Consider the following 13,846-nt stretch of genomic DNA (forward strand, 5'->3'; position numbering starts at 1 on the left):
TACCAAAAAAAAAAAATAGCATTCCAATTTTATAATAAGCCCACCTAGAGAAGAAGTTTTCCAACCTTACATTATTGATATTTTGGTCCAAAGGATTCTTTACTGTAAGTTACTTAGCAGCACCACTAGTCTCTTTTCACCAGTCTCCATCCAACAGGACAACCAAAAATGGTTCTAGTCATTACTAAATGTCCTCTATGGGACAAGACTACCCAAGTTGAGACTACTCACCTGGATGTACATATTTGTTAAGTATCACTGACTAGACTCTTGTGATAACCTTCTAAGCAATCTCTCAGATTCCAGGCTCAATTGTTTTCAATTATTTCCAGAATATTTGTATTAAGTGTAAACATGACCACATCACTTTTCCACTTAAATTAATTAAAGTCTCATTTTCTCTATCTCTTTTTAAAAAGAAAACTTTTCTGTACTATTGGGAATTGAATCCAGAAGCACTTTACCACTGAGCCATACCTCCAGTCCCTTTTTTTTTTTTTTCTTTTTTGGTGCAGGGGCTCAACACAGGGCTCTGTGCATGCAAGGCAAGCACTCTATCAGCTGAACTATATCCCCAGCCCACCCTTAGCCCTTCTTATTTTTTATTTTGAGACAGAGTCTCACTAAGTTGCTTAGGACTTAACTAAATTGCTGAGGTTGTCCTTAAACTTGTAATCCTCCAGCCTCAGTCTCCCAAATCATTGGGGTTACAGGTCTGTGCCACTGTGCCTGGAAAAGCTCCTTCCTTGTATAGAAAAAAGTCAAAACTACTTTGAATAAATTTTGCTTTCTTTTGTTTGACAATGCTGGGGATCAAACCAGTGCCTTGTGAATCCTAGGTGAGCACCCTACCATTGAGCTATATCCCCAGGCCCTTAAAACTACTCCAAATACCACAAAGACTTTTAAGATATATTAATTGGAAGTTGAAGTTGAACTCAGGGGAACTTAACCCTTGAACCATATCCCCAGCCCCCCCCCCTCTCTATATATACATATATATATATATATATATATATATATATATATACATATATATATTTATATATACACATATATATGTATATTTATATATTTACATATATACATATATTTTTTAAATGAGGTAACTTTTTTTTTGGGGGTATTGGGAACTAAACTCAGGGGCACTCAACTACTGAGCCATATCCCCAGCCCTATTTTGTATTTTATTTAGATACAGGGTCTCACTGAGTTGCTTAGTGCCTCTCTAAATTGCTGAGGCTGGCTTTGAACTTGTGATCCTCCTGTCTCAGCCTCCTGAGCCAGTGGGATTACAGGTATGCACCACTGTGCCCAGTTAACTTATTTTTTATAGCTTTATTTTAGTCATTTATATTTTTTATGTGGTACTGAGGATTGAACCCAGGGCCTCACATGTGAGAGGCAAGTACTACCACTGAGCAACAACCCCACCCCCCTTTTTATATTTTCTTTAGAGACCGGGTCTAAGTTCCTTAGGGCTTCACTAAATTGATGAGGCATGCTGGGAGCCATTAGCCAAGTAGGTATGACAATTTCCTTGCCAGCGTACCCCATGTTGCAGTGACATTGAATGTAAGTGACCTTGCTCAAGGACCAAGGCAGATTAGGGTGTTCCCGGTTTTAAGATAATCTTGTTTAGGGCGTTCCCAGTTTAGGTTCCAGGTTTAAGGTTTAAGATTATTCCTGCTGGGAATAGGGCGTATCCTGCTGCCTGAGTTCCCCTTGAGTTCTCACGGGATTCAGACAGTATATTTTGGAGATAGAAGCCCAGTGGAGGTGAATTTGGGCAGAGAAGGTGGATTTGGGCAGAGAACGTGGATTTCCCCAGAACATGATTGTAGACGGCTGGTGTGAGTTCGGGAATAAAGAGTTGCTGTTTGAATCTACAAGCTGTGTGGTGGCTCGTGATTTTGTGCCCAGCCAGACTGCGGCAGAGGCAGGCTTTGCATTTGCAACCCTCCTGCCTCAGCCTCCCCAGCCACTGGGATTATGGGCATGCACCACCTTGCCTGCACTTTCTTATCTTTCTTTGGTACTGATCCATGTTGGAAGTTATTAGTAATTATGTCTGTCTGTCTCTCTCTTTTCCTTTTTGTGGTTCTAGGGAATGAGTTCAGAGGCACCACCATTCAGCTATGTCCCCAACTCTTTATTTTTTTATTTTGAGACAGGTCTCACTAAATTGCTAAGACAGACCTCAAATTTGTGATCCTCCTTGCTTCAGCTTCCTAAGTCACTGGGATTACAGGCGTGCACCACCATATCTTGTTCATCTTTGTCCTTTCTTGCTTCATAAATATCCTAATGCTGAACTGCCTTCTAAATCTTTCCATGGTACTTTTTGGAATCTTGGTTTCATGGGACATTACTAAGGAATGACTTAACAGTTGTAACTTTTATGGGCCAATAACCAGCATCAAATCAGGATGAGGATCTCTAAGCAGATTCCAAAATTGATAGGTGATTTAAAACTCTGCCCTTCCCTGAATCCTTAGCACTTCTCTCTCCAAATGAGATGCAACTGTTGGCAAGCAGGGAGGACCACAATATGGATTGAGATTTATGCCAGCTTATAGGGCTTATTATAGAAATTTAGCTTAAGTTTTATTTCTTGCCCCTTTGAGTTTATGGTATGAGATTCATACCCACATGTGTCCCAAATAGAACTCTTGGTTTCCATCTTCCACCTAACCTGTTTCTCAGCCTAGCTTTCCTTTCTCAGGGAATAACACCAATATCCACCCAAGTATGCAAATTAGAAACCAGGCATTATTTCTATTTTCTCTGCCTTATCATTTAGCATATCATTCTTGAAATTCTGTATCTTACTCTTAAATCTGTTCATATTGTTTCACCTCTCTCTGTCCATTCTTTGTTCACTCAGATGTTGTGGCAGATAACATGCAAATAACATTAATTTTTAAATTATGATCAATGCTATAGGGGAGTACAGGGGAACCAAGGGGTCAGGACCACCACCTGTGGAAGTGGCATTTGGGGCAAAACTTGAAAGCTTGTAATGTTGCTGAAAGCCAGGATCCTTATCCCTGATGCCAATCCAATAATGAGGACACAGTTTTGAGAAACAGGAAAAAGGTTTATTGGTTTGCTAGAAAAGGAGAGACACAGGGGACTCCTGTCTCAAAGGCTGTGATTTTGCCCATCCACAGGTACAGGTTTTTTTTTTTTTTTTTTTTTTACAGAGGTGACTCAAAGTCTACATTTCTCATGTTCTGTCTCTGGAGTTGTAATTCACTTATTAATTTGGGAGATAGATAGTCATTTCTGAGATCTTCTGGTACCATCCTCACAGTTTGGATTACTTTGTTGCTATGGTGGGTTTGTACTCAGGGACAGATAACTCTGTTTAAGATGTGGAATAAAGGTAATCCTGTTTCCCTTGAGATTAGGGAGGAGCATGGAGAGAGGGAGAGAAAGAAAAATAAATAAAAATAAAAATAAATTACAGTGGCAGAGTAGCAAGGGTTATATTCAAAGCATAAAGTGGACCACTGTTACAGTAAAAGTTGGTGGCAGAAGGTAGGAGAGCACATATGTTCTAGAAAAAACCATTTGTGTGATAACTTTCATCAGGGTAAATTGTAGTATGCAGAGAAACCTGAAGGTGTCCAGGACAATCCCAGCCCTCATCAACTTTCACCTGAATTACTGCAATGGCCTCTTACCCTCTTTCCCTTCCTGGAGTCTAATTTTCCTTATCCCTTTTCCAGAGACTCAAAAGAACACTCTTTCTAAAGTATGAATCCAATTATGTGTCTCTTACTCAAAACAAGTCTCATTATCCTTAAGGCTAAGTATCTGATCTCTTTAGCATACCACCGAAACCCCTGTGATGTGGTATCTGTGTTGTTGTCTAACACTTTCTCATGGTTGCCAGAAACCTGGGTGGTGGCAGGCACTTCTCTTTGCATTTTTAGAAATACCTCACTCTGGCTTATCCCTGTATCTTTGTTTGTGCAATAGCTTCTAACCAGAAAGACTCTCCCTCCTGGAATTATGTTCAACTTTCCAGGCTTAACCTTTTAGGCTTCTTCATAGAATGTCCCCTTATAACACCCTGTACATGCCTCTACCATAGCACTTTGTACAAAGCCTTAAAATTCATTGACTCAATAAATAAATATTCATTCATTGGCTTCTTTTGGGAGATGCTAGAGGATACAGCAGTAAACAAAACAGATGTTACTCCTCAGGCTGGGGAATTTTAAATTTTAAAAGGGCTGGGGAAGCAGCTCAGTGGTAGGGTATTCCTGGTTTCAGTAACTTGGTAGGTGGGAATTGTTGCTTAATCATTTCCATATCCTCAATGGGTAGTACAGAAACAGTACCTAATTAAAGATAAATCTGATAATCCCAGTGGATGGGAGGCTGAGGCAGGAGGATCGCACGTTCAAAGCTAGGCTCAGCAATGGTGAGGTGTTAAGAAATTCAGTGATACCCTGTCTCTAATAAAATACAAAATTGGGCTGGGGATGTGGCTCAGTGGTTGAGTGCCCCTGAGTTTAATCCCTGGTACCAAAAAAAAAAAAAAAAAGATAAATCTGAAGTTGGGCATGGTGGTGCACACCTGTAATCCCAGAAACCTGGAAGACTGAGACAGGTGGATTGCAAGTTTTAGGATAGCCTGGGCAACTTAGTGAGACCCTGTCTCAAAATAAAATTTTAAAAGGGCTGGGGAAGTAGCTCAGTGGTAGGGCATTCCTGGTTTCAATCATCAGTACCTAAAAAAAAAAAAAAGGAAAAGAAAAAAAAAAAAGAAAGAAATATAAATCTGCAACCTGCATGAACTTGTAGCACAGGTGGAGCAGTGTTGGATTCTTTGTCTTGTGAATTTAAAGCATAAAATTCATGAATAGCAGTCTGTAAAGAAAAATGTAATTTATTAAAGCAAAGTAAAGTAAATCTCCTGTGACTAGGAGGGGACCCACGAAGGTTGTCAAAAAATGGCTCTTGTCTAGGGGTTTATATGGATCTGTAGGTTTAAGGAAGTCAACCCCTGGCCCAATACTGGGAAAGGCACTCAGTATCCATGAGGCATTCATAAAGTCTTTAGTCCAATCAAAATACTGATCAGGTGTTTTTCCTTCTTCAGAGGAATTATGGCCTCCAGGTCATGTATGTTCCTATGGACTCCAGGTCACATAAGTCCTGATTTAAAAACAACCTTTTTGCAACTTCATCAGCAAAAACCTGCAGTTGTTTGTGCTCTGATGCCAGGGAAATTCCCCTAGGGCCCATTTCCCTATCTGCCTAGCCTTACCTCTTCCTCCTGACCTCAAACTGAGGTAGGTTTCAGGCTCAGGTCTGTCCAGCTTCGAAGTCTATTCTCTTTCCATAACTATGTGGAGCCCATATTAATCTGAATAATTTAAAGGAAAAATAGTAACACTATTCATAAAAATGGTAGCACAGGTCATACATAAGTAGGATCTGGTTCATCCTAAGTGCTCAACAAATCATGCCATTTTGCTACTTTTTACTTTTTTTTTTTGTACTAGGAATTGAACTCAGGATCACTCAACCATTGAACCATATCCTCAACCCTATTTTGGATTTTATTTAGAGGCACTGTCTCACTGAGTTGCTTAGTGCCTTGCTTTTTGCTGAGGCTGACTTTAAACTCTCCATGCTCCTGCCTCAGCCTCCTGAACTGCTGGGATTACAGGCATGCGTCACCTCACCTGGCTACATTTTAAATTTTTTTTTTTTTTTGGTTTGTTTTTGGTACCAGAGATTGAACCCAGGGATGGCTAACCACTGAGCCACATCCCTAGCCGTTTTTTATATATTAGAGATAGGGTCTTGCTGAATTGCTGAGGGCCTACCTAAATTGCTAAGGCTGGCTTTGAACTCGAGATTCTTCTGCCTTAGCCTCCTGAGCTGCTGGGATTACAAGCAAGTACCATTCTTGTAATGCCTGGCCCCCAGCCCATTCTTATTTTTAAGTTGCTTAGGGCCTTACTAAATTGTTGAGACTGACTTTGAACATGCCATCCTCCTGCTTCTGCCTCTTGCGTTTCTGGAATTACAGGCATGAACCACCATGCCCAGCTGCATTTTACTTTTTAAAGAGGTGATTCTGAGAAAATGAGATTAGGGAGATCTGGAAGGAGAAGATCAGGAAAAGATCAGGAAAGTTAGGGAAAAGAAGATCAGGGTGGAGGTCAGGGAGAAGAAGGTTGGGAAAAAGAAAAATACATAGTTTCAAAGCCATAAGGAATATAGTCAAAACATCAAGTGAACCCCTGTTACAGTGAGGGCATGGATGAAACTGATCATTATGCTAAGCACAATAAACCAGGCACAGAAAGACAAGTACCACATGATCTTTCTCATGTGAGGTCTAAATAAATTGATCTCATAGGGGTTGAGAATATAAAAGTGGATATCACAAGTTGAGAGGTAGTGGTGGAGGGAGAAAAAGAGCAAAAGGTTGATTAATGGGCACTAAGTTCCAGTTAGATAGGAATAAGAAATTCTGGTGTTCTATTGCACAATAGTGTGACCATAGATAATACTTATGTTCCCTGTACTTCAAAAACCTAGACGGATTCTGAATGTTTTCACCATAAAGAAATCATAAATGAGGAGAGATATGCTTAATGTGATTTAAACATCACACAGCATATACATGTATTGAAATGTCACAGTGTTCTCCATAAGAACATACAATTATGAGCCTGGTGCAGTGGCACAAATCTGTAATCCTAGAGACTCTGGAGGCTGAGACAAGAAGATTTCAAGTTCAAGGCCAGTCTCAGCAATTTAACAGAGCCCTAAGCAACTTAGTGTGAGACTCTGTCTCAAATTAAAAAAATAAAAAAGGTCTGGGGATATGGCTCAGAGGTTAAGCAACCATGGGTTCAATCCCCGTGTATTGCCAAATAAATGCCAATCAATAATGAGGATACAGTTTTGAGAAACAGGAAAAAGGTTTATTGCTTTGCTAGCAAAGGAGAAACACAGTGAACTCCTGTTCCAGAGGCTGTGATTCTGCCCACCATAGGAACAAGGGGCTATTAAAGAGATGACTCAAAGGCTACATTCCAGGTATTCTCTGTCTGGAGTTGTAATTCATTTGTTAATTTGGGGGATAGTCATTTTGAGATCTTCTGGTACCATCCCCAAAGTCTAAATTACTTTATTCCTATAGTGGGCATGTATTCAGGGACAGATGACTCTTCCTAGGATGGGGAAAAAAGGTACCTGTTTCCCCTGCCATTAGGGAAGGGGAGAGATTGCGGGGGAGCAGAAGTCATCGTGTGTGCGCTGGGGATAGATTGAACCCAGGACCTTGTGCATGCAAGGCAAGCACACTACCAACTGAGCTATATTCCCCAGTGTGTGTGTGTGTGTGTGTGTGTGTATATATATAATATCTTTTAGTTGTGGATGGACCTTTATTTTTATTTATTTGTATGTGGTACTGAGAATTGAACCCAGTGTCACACATGCTAGGCAAGCGCTCTTCCACTCAGCTACAACCCCAGCCCACAATAATAGTTTTTGATATGAGAGCAACATGATTATATTTTCACTTACATCTTTGTTTTTTGGTACTAGGAATTGAAGCCAGGGTGTTTAACCATTACTAAAACCGAGCCCTTTATTTTTTTCAGACAATGTCTCTCCAAATTTGCCCAGGCTGTACTCAAGACTTCCATTTTCCTGCCTCAGCTTCTCTAGGAACTGGGATTAGAGTGCGTCATCATGTCTGGGTAATCCTTATTGATTTTAATAAAAGCCAGTGTGAACATGGCTCCTAGGCTCAATAAAGTTTTAATGACTTGTGATTACTCTAATTTTGATACTTAAAGGAAGGAGAAACTGAAGGGAAGAGCACTGGAGTAAGCAAGAATATGTACTCAAAGACCCACATCCAACTAATGCCCTCCTCCTAAATTTCCACCAATTCCCAGTAGCCAGTTTAGTTATAATGGATTAAGTCATGGATAAGGTTACAGCCCTCATGATCAAGTCACTTCTCAAGGCCCCACTTCTGAATACTATTACAATAGGAACCAAGCCTTTCACACCTGAGCCTTTGGGGAACATTTCAATCCGAACTATAAGAACTGATGGTCTCCTCTTCACCCCTAAGTGCTGGGAATTGAATCCAGGGCCTCACCCATGCTTGCTTGACTAGTACTCTTATCTCTGAGGTACACTCCCAGTCCCTCCCTTATTTTTAAATTTTTAATCAATGAATGAATGAATTTTTTGGTACTGGGAATTGAACCTAGAGATGCTTTACCACTGACATGTCCAGCTCTTTTTAGTTTTTATTTTGAGACAGAGTCTTGCTAAATTGCTTAATTCTTGCTAAATTGCTGAGGCTGAGCTTGAATTTGGAATCTTCCTGCCTCAGCCTCCTGAGTTGCTGGGATTATAGGCATTCACCACTGGGAAGGGCTCTACTTTCTTTCTTTTCTTTTTTTTAAACAAATGGATAATTTCTATAATATGGATATACCTTAATTTTTTAAACTAGTCCTCAGTTGGTGAACATAAGTTTTATGGTTTTTACTACTACAAATACATGTGAAGTAAACATGTATTGTTTACACATCATTGTATTATACTCTGGCTAATATAATTTGGACCAAGTTAATTAACCTCTATGTGGCATTTAAAATCTATAAAGCTTTCAGTTAGTTCAACTAATGTATGTAAAATTTCTTGCAGACACCTTGGCTAAAGAAATGTTAGTTCTCATCTCAAAAATCTACATAATGTTATGCTCATTTATGTTACTGAAACCTTGTTTCTTGTCCCCAATACCAATCCAATAATGAGGATACAGTTTTGAGAAAAAGAAAAAATAAGTTTTATTGCTTTGCTAGCAAAGGAGAAACACAGGGACTCTTGTCCTAGAGGCTGTGATTCTGCCCATCAGAGGGAACAGAGCTTTGTAAACTAGATGATTCAGAGGAATCCTATTTCCTGAGACTTAGTGGGGAGAGATTAGGAAGGAGAAGACAAGGGAGAAGAAGATCAGAGAGAAGATCAGGGAGGAGGTCAGTTTAATTTTAGAGCAGCAAGGGATATATTCAAGGCATAAAGCGGATTAACATAATTAACATAAAGATTAACATAATTAACACAATTATTCTCATTTACTATTATTCTAAATCCTTTGTTTAGATTTCATTAATGAGTAAAATGATGGAACATTTGTTACTGGGTGGCAATATCACCAAGTTCCTGGGTTCTTGTACTATCAGAAGATTAAGATAAAAGCACAATTAAGATGGGAATGAGACTCTATTCTTTTTCTTTTTCTTTTTTTTTTAGAGAGAGAGAGAGAATTTTTTTTTTAATATTTATTTTTTAGTTTTTGGCGGACACACATCTTTGTTTGTATGTGGTGCTGAGGATTGAACCTGGGCTGCACGCATGCCAGGCAAGCGTGCTACCGCTTGAGCCACATCCCCAGCCGGAGACTCTATTCTTTTTATTGGTACAGGGAATTTAACCCAGTCAGGCAAGAACCCAGTGGCTCTACCGCTGAGCCACATCACCAGCCTCAAGATTCTATTCTTATGGTTGGACATAGGGCAGGTAGCACTTGGGGCACAAAAAAAAAAACCCAGGTTGACTCAAATAAAGGACAAAAGTATACAGCTTTTATGGCACTTATGGAGTAGGCAGGTGCTCATTCTCTTGATGTAATCACATGTAGAGAGAGTTTTAACTGCTACCCATGGTCTTCTACATCGTGGGTCTTCATTTGGCTTATATCTCATTACCATCTCCTCTCCATTCAATAGTGAAAAATCATAAAAAAAAATCAGGTAACAGTTTTTTAATTTACTCCTTTTTTTGTACTGGGGTTTGAACTCAGGGCTGTCCACCACTGACCCATAACCCTAATCTTTTTTTCTTTGAGACAGGGTCTCAGAATAATTTCTGACACTGGGTTCAAATTGCAAGTCCTCCTGCCTCAGCTTTCTGAGTTGCTGAGTCAGGTGAGCGCCATGGCGTCAGGCTGCCCCTTTGACTTGTGGTGTTACCATCTAAGGGTGCTGGGGTTGTTGTCTCTGTACAGCAAAGAATTAAAGAACAGGACATAAAGAGAGCAAGCAAGCAGCAGGTCCAACCTCTCCAAAGAGAAGGGGCACTCCCTGCCCCCACAGAGCTGGGAATCAGTGGGGAGTTTTGGCTTCTTTTTATGATCTCTGGAATTTCCTCTTTTTCTTATCTCCTCTACTCATTTCTTATCTCCTCTAATATTATTGATTGGTGCTCCCTCTCTCCATGGGTCTGTTTTAGTTTTTCTATTGGATCCCACCCACTTAGGAGCACAAGTACAGGTCCCCTGCTGGTGTCCACCAGCATTTTTGTCAACCAGGAAGTTGACTTCCTTAGAAAACCATCTCCATGCTTCTTTTTTTCTGGCCATGCTGTAATAGCAGTCCACTTTAAGTTTTGAATATCACCCTTGCTGCTCTGCCACTGCAACTTATTTTAAAAAGGACCTGTTCTTTCTCTTCCTCTCTCTGCTCCTTCCTAATTGTTCCTCCCTCCCAAATCTGAGGATTTGGATTACCTTTCTTCACCATCCTAGACAGAGTTATCTGTCTAGACAAAGTTATCTGTCCTTGAGTACACACCCACCATAGGAATGAAGTAATCTAGACTTTGGGGATGGCACCAGAAGCTCTCAGAAATTACTATGTTACAACTCCAACAGACAACCCGAGGAATATAGTCTATGAACCTCTTTTTAAAAGCCCTTGTTCCCTCTGATGGGCAGAATCATAGCCTTTCGGGCAGGAGTCCCTTATATTTCTCCTTTGCTAGAAAAGCAATAAGACTTTTTTTCCTTTTTCTCAAAACCATGTCCTTGTTACTGGATTGGTATTGGGGACAAGGACCAAATTTTCCCTAACACTGACACTGACCTCCTCATTTGCCACCTTGCCCTGGCTGCCTAAGCCCTTCCATATCTCCCTCAGTGGCACAGGCCTGTAATTCCAGAAGCTCTGGAGATTGAGGCAGGAGGATCACACGTTCTAAGATTAACCAGTGCTACTAATTAAGACCTTGTCTCAAAATTAAAAATAAATAGGGCTGCAGATGTAGCTGACCTGTAGCGAGCCTCTGGGTTCAATCCCCAATACATGTGCCCCCCAACACTGCCCACCGCAAAAAAAAAAAAAAAAAAAGAAAGAAAGGAAGGATAGTGTGGTTACCTTCCTAACCATTTGTAAGATCTCTAGATGTATGCAAATCAAAACTAGATACAAGGATAGTGGCCAAGTATATGTAATTAAATATTGATCTATTTATTGGACATGCTACAATTATTTGTCCATTTCATTGTTTTTCACCCTTTGTCTTTGGGCATATGAAAAGCACAGCTTGTTGAGTTCAAGTTAGCAATATTTTCCTTGTTTCTTGGTTGGGCATCTTGATTAGAAATGGCATAAGCCGGTTTCTCCCATTATAGAAATTATTTCCACGGTCACAATGTGGTGTGGTGAAAAGAACGTGGGTAAGATGTAAACAAACTCTTACATCTTGGTGCCCAACTTTCATACTGTGCAACGATAAATGTCAATTTAACATTCTGACCCATTTCCTCATCTGCAAAATGAGGAAAATAAGACCCACCTAAGAGGTCGGTAAATGATCGAAATGCCTAGTATCTAGTAAATTGCGCCCAGAGGGGCAGATATTGTAAAAAATGGCAATCTCCCTGGTAGAAGACTAAAAAGTTGAGGCGCAAATTTTGGTGAGTTTACATTCCATACGTCTTTCTGGGAGCTTTTTATAAGTACTCCATTAAACTACAAACCCTATAATGCATGTAAAAGTTTCTGTGTATGAAACTCTATTGGCTCGGGGTAGGGCAAAGAGCTAGTCCCCCCCACCCCCCGAATTTTACCTATTTAAAACACCCTGTCTCCACCTTTCCTTTAAGCGCTTGCGGTACTTTTTCTTTCTCCCCGAATGCCAACTGTACAGGTTTCAAAGTGAGTCTTCCAATTAGAGAAACTGTGACTATCATAACATACATTTTTAACAACATGGGCTGTGTGAGGCCCTGAGATTCTGTCTAAATAATTCATTCTGTAAGTTTAGAATGAAGTATAACAATCACCACGATCATATTTGGTAGTGCTTTTTACCCTCTGGGAACCTGGGTTCGTTCCCAGCCTGTTTCCTTCAGGAACCACCCGCCTCCTACACTTATTATTGATATTCGACACACTCCCTATTTGCATACGAAGGTGGACTGATTGCTCCAGAGCGCCCCATCACTGCTGCGCTCCGCTTGCGCAGTGCCAGTAGAGGCGACGTGCGCTCTCCGTTTCACCCAGGCGCGAGCGCGGCGGCCGGGAGAGAGGCGAGTCGCGGCTCCGGCGAGTCCGCTCTGGGGAAGATGCCACAAAGTGTGTTGCCCAAGCTCGCGGCGTCTGCTGGGCGCCAGCGTTCCCCTCTCGCCCTCCAGCGGCCCCACCAATTGGGGTCGGGCGGCCGCGGGTAAGGGGAGGGGCGGAAGGTGCGGATCCTCTGGGAGCGGCGGGGAATTCCCCCTTCCACCGAACGTTCCCGATTGTTCACCGTCTTCACGTCAGCAGCAGGGGGTAATCCCCGACTCCAGCTGCTCCTGACGTCACCGAGCGGAGCCACCGCCCCCCCACCGCGTCCCTGCCTCCCGGGCCTCCTGGAAGCCCCGCCTCTAGTCGTAGCCCCGCCCCGCCCCCAGCCGCCCGACGTAGAGGGCGGAGCTTCTCTGACCGGGGCGTGTGCTGTTGCTTGGGCCAGAAGGTTCTCTGGTGCAGGCGCTCCTCCTGCTGCCCCGCCCAGTAGGTTCGTTCGTACCGTTTCTTGTACACCCTTTCTCCCTCCTCCTTCTCCTCGCCCCGCCTTCCCTCCTCTTCTCCTCAGTCCCTCTAGTTCTTTCCCCGCCTCACCACCTTCCACGATCTCGCGAGACTTGGCCCAGAACATTGCGGATCGGGTCGGCGCCATTTTGGGACTGAGACTGGTTGTGGGGGAGGGAAAAGCGGCAAAAGGGGATTATTCAAAGTACCGAAAACCTCCTCCCGGGATCGAGCGCAGCGGCACCCCCAGGCCAGGGACACCTCTGGTGGGGCAGAAGGTAATATCGTCCTCTGTGCTCCACGCCGGAGTCTGGGGGAGGAGGGGGCTGCCCGTGTCGGCGTTGGGGTTTGAGGGGTCGGGAGCTGCGTTGGCGGCGCGAGGTGTGAGGCTGCCCGCGGCCGGGGGGGGCGGCGGGGAGCCAGAGGGGCGAGGAGAGGGAGGCGCGGGGAGGCCTCGCCTGGGTGTTGACTCAGCCCCGGTGGCGCGGAGGTGGCGGTTGTGGGAGGGGGTGGGTGCTTTGCCTTGGCGGCTGCGTGGTGGGGGGAGTGTTTGGCGGAGGCTGGAGCGGTCCGGCGCCCTCCGCGCTCTGTCTGCCTTCCTCAGGCCTCTCGCACGCGCCCGCCTGCTGTGCACCACTACCCTTCTCCGAAGCTGAGGGAGTCGAGGCCGAGTTGTGGCCTTCGGCTGTTTTCTTCAGCAGCGCTTCCGCGCCTCCCGCCTCTCTCGGATCCTTGGCTCTTGCCGGGGACCGAGGCCAGTGCTACCTTGCTCCTCACGAGTCCTGAGGGGACTGAAGAGACTAATTCTTTCGGGAGGCGAGATCTTTTTTTTTTTTTCCGGTTTAGGAGATGGGCCTGGTACCTCTCACTAATTTGGTTTTTGGGAAAAACCTGTTTTCTGTATTTTAAGGAAATAGGAAGCTATACCTTTATCCCACTGCCGCCCTCCAGAGCGGAGAAGTCTGACCCTCAGGCGAATTTAAGAAACA

General features: G+C 43.0%; 1 protein-coding gene and 1 long non-coding RNA gene across 4 annotated transcripts in view; both read left to right on the forward strand.

The window, feature by feature from the left end:
* The first annotated feature begins 6,979 nt into the window (after window positions 1-6,979).
* LOC124100678 (uncharacterized) lies at window positions 6,980-7,817 on the forward strand. The gene is made up of 2 exons (XR_006854381.1): window positions 6,980-7,074; window positions 7,644-7,817. It is a non-coding gene; the product is annotated as an uncharacterized LOC124100678 (long non-coding RNA).
* Window positions 7,818-12,863: 5,046 nt separating this feature from the next.
* The window catches only part of Gpbp1 (GC-rich promoter binding protein 1), a 66,242-nt gene continuing 65,259 nt past the window's right edge, over window positions 12,864-13,846 (forward strand). The window contains exon 1 of one of the 3 annotated variants that reach the window (XM_046456258.2): window positions 12,864-13,135. The gene's annotated coding sequence lies outside the window, so the exon portion shown is untranslated. The remainder of the gene's footprint in view (window positions 13,136-13,846) is intronic. The other 2 variants (XM_046456257.2, XM_046456259.2) reach the window with 2 other exon arrangements.

This window comes from Marmota monax, unplaced genomic scaffold (genome assembly GCF_021218885.2).
Source record: "Marmota monax isolate L192 unplaced genomic scaffold, Marmota_monax_Labrador192_F-V1.1 WCK01_AAM20220418_F8-fsc00037, whole genome shotgun sequence".
NCBI lineage: Eukaryota > Metazoa > Chordata > Mammalia > Rodentia > Sciuridae > Marmota > Marmota monax.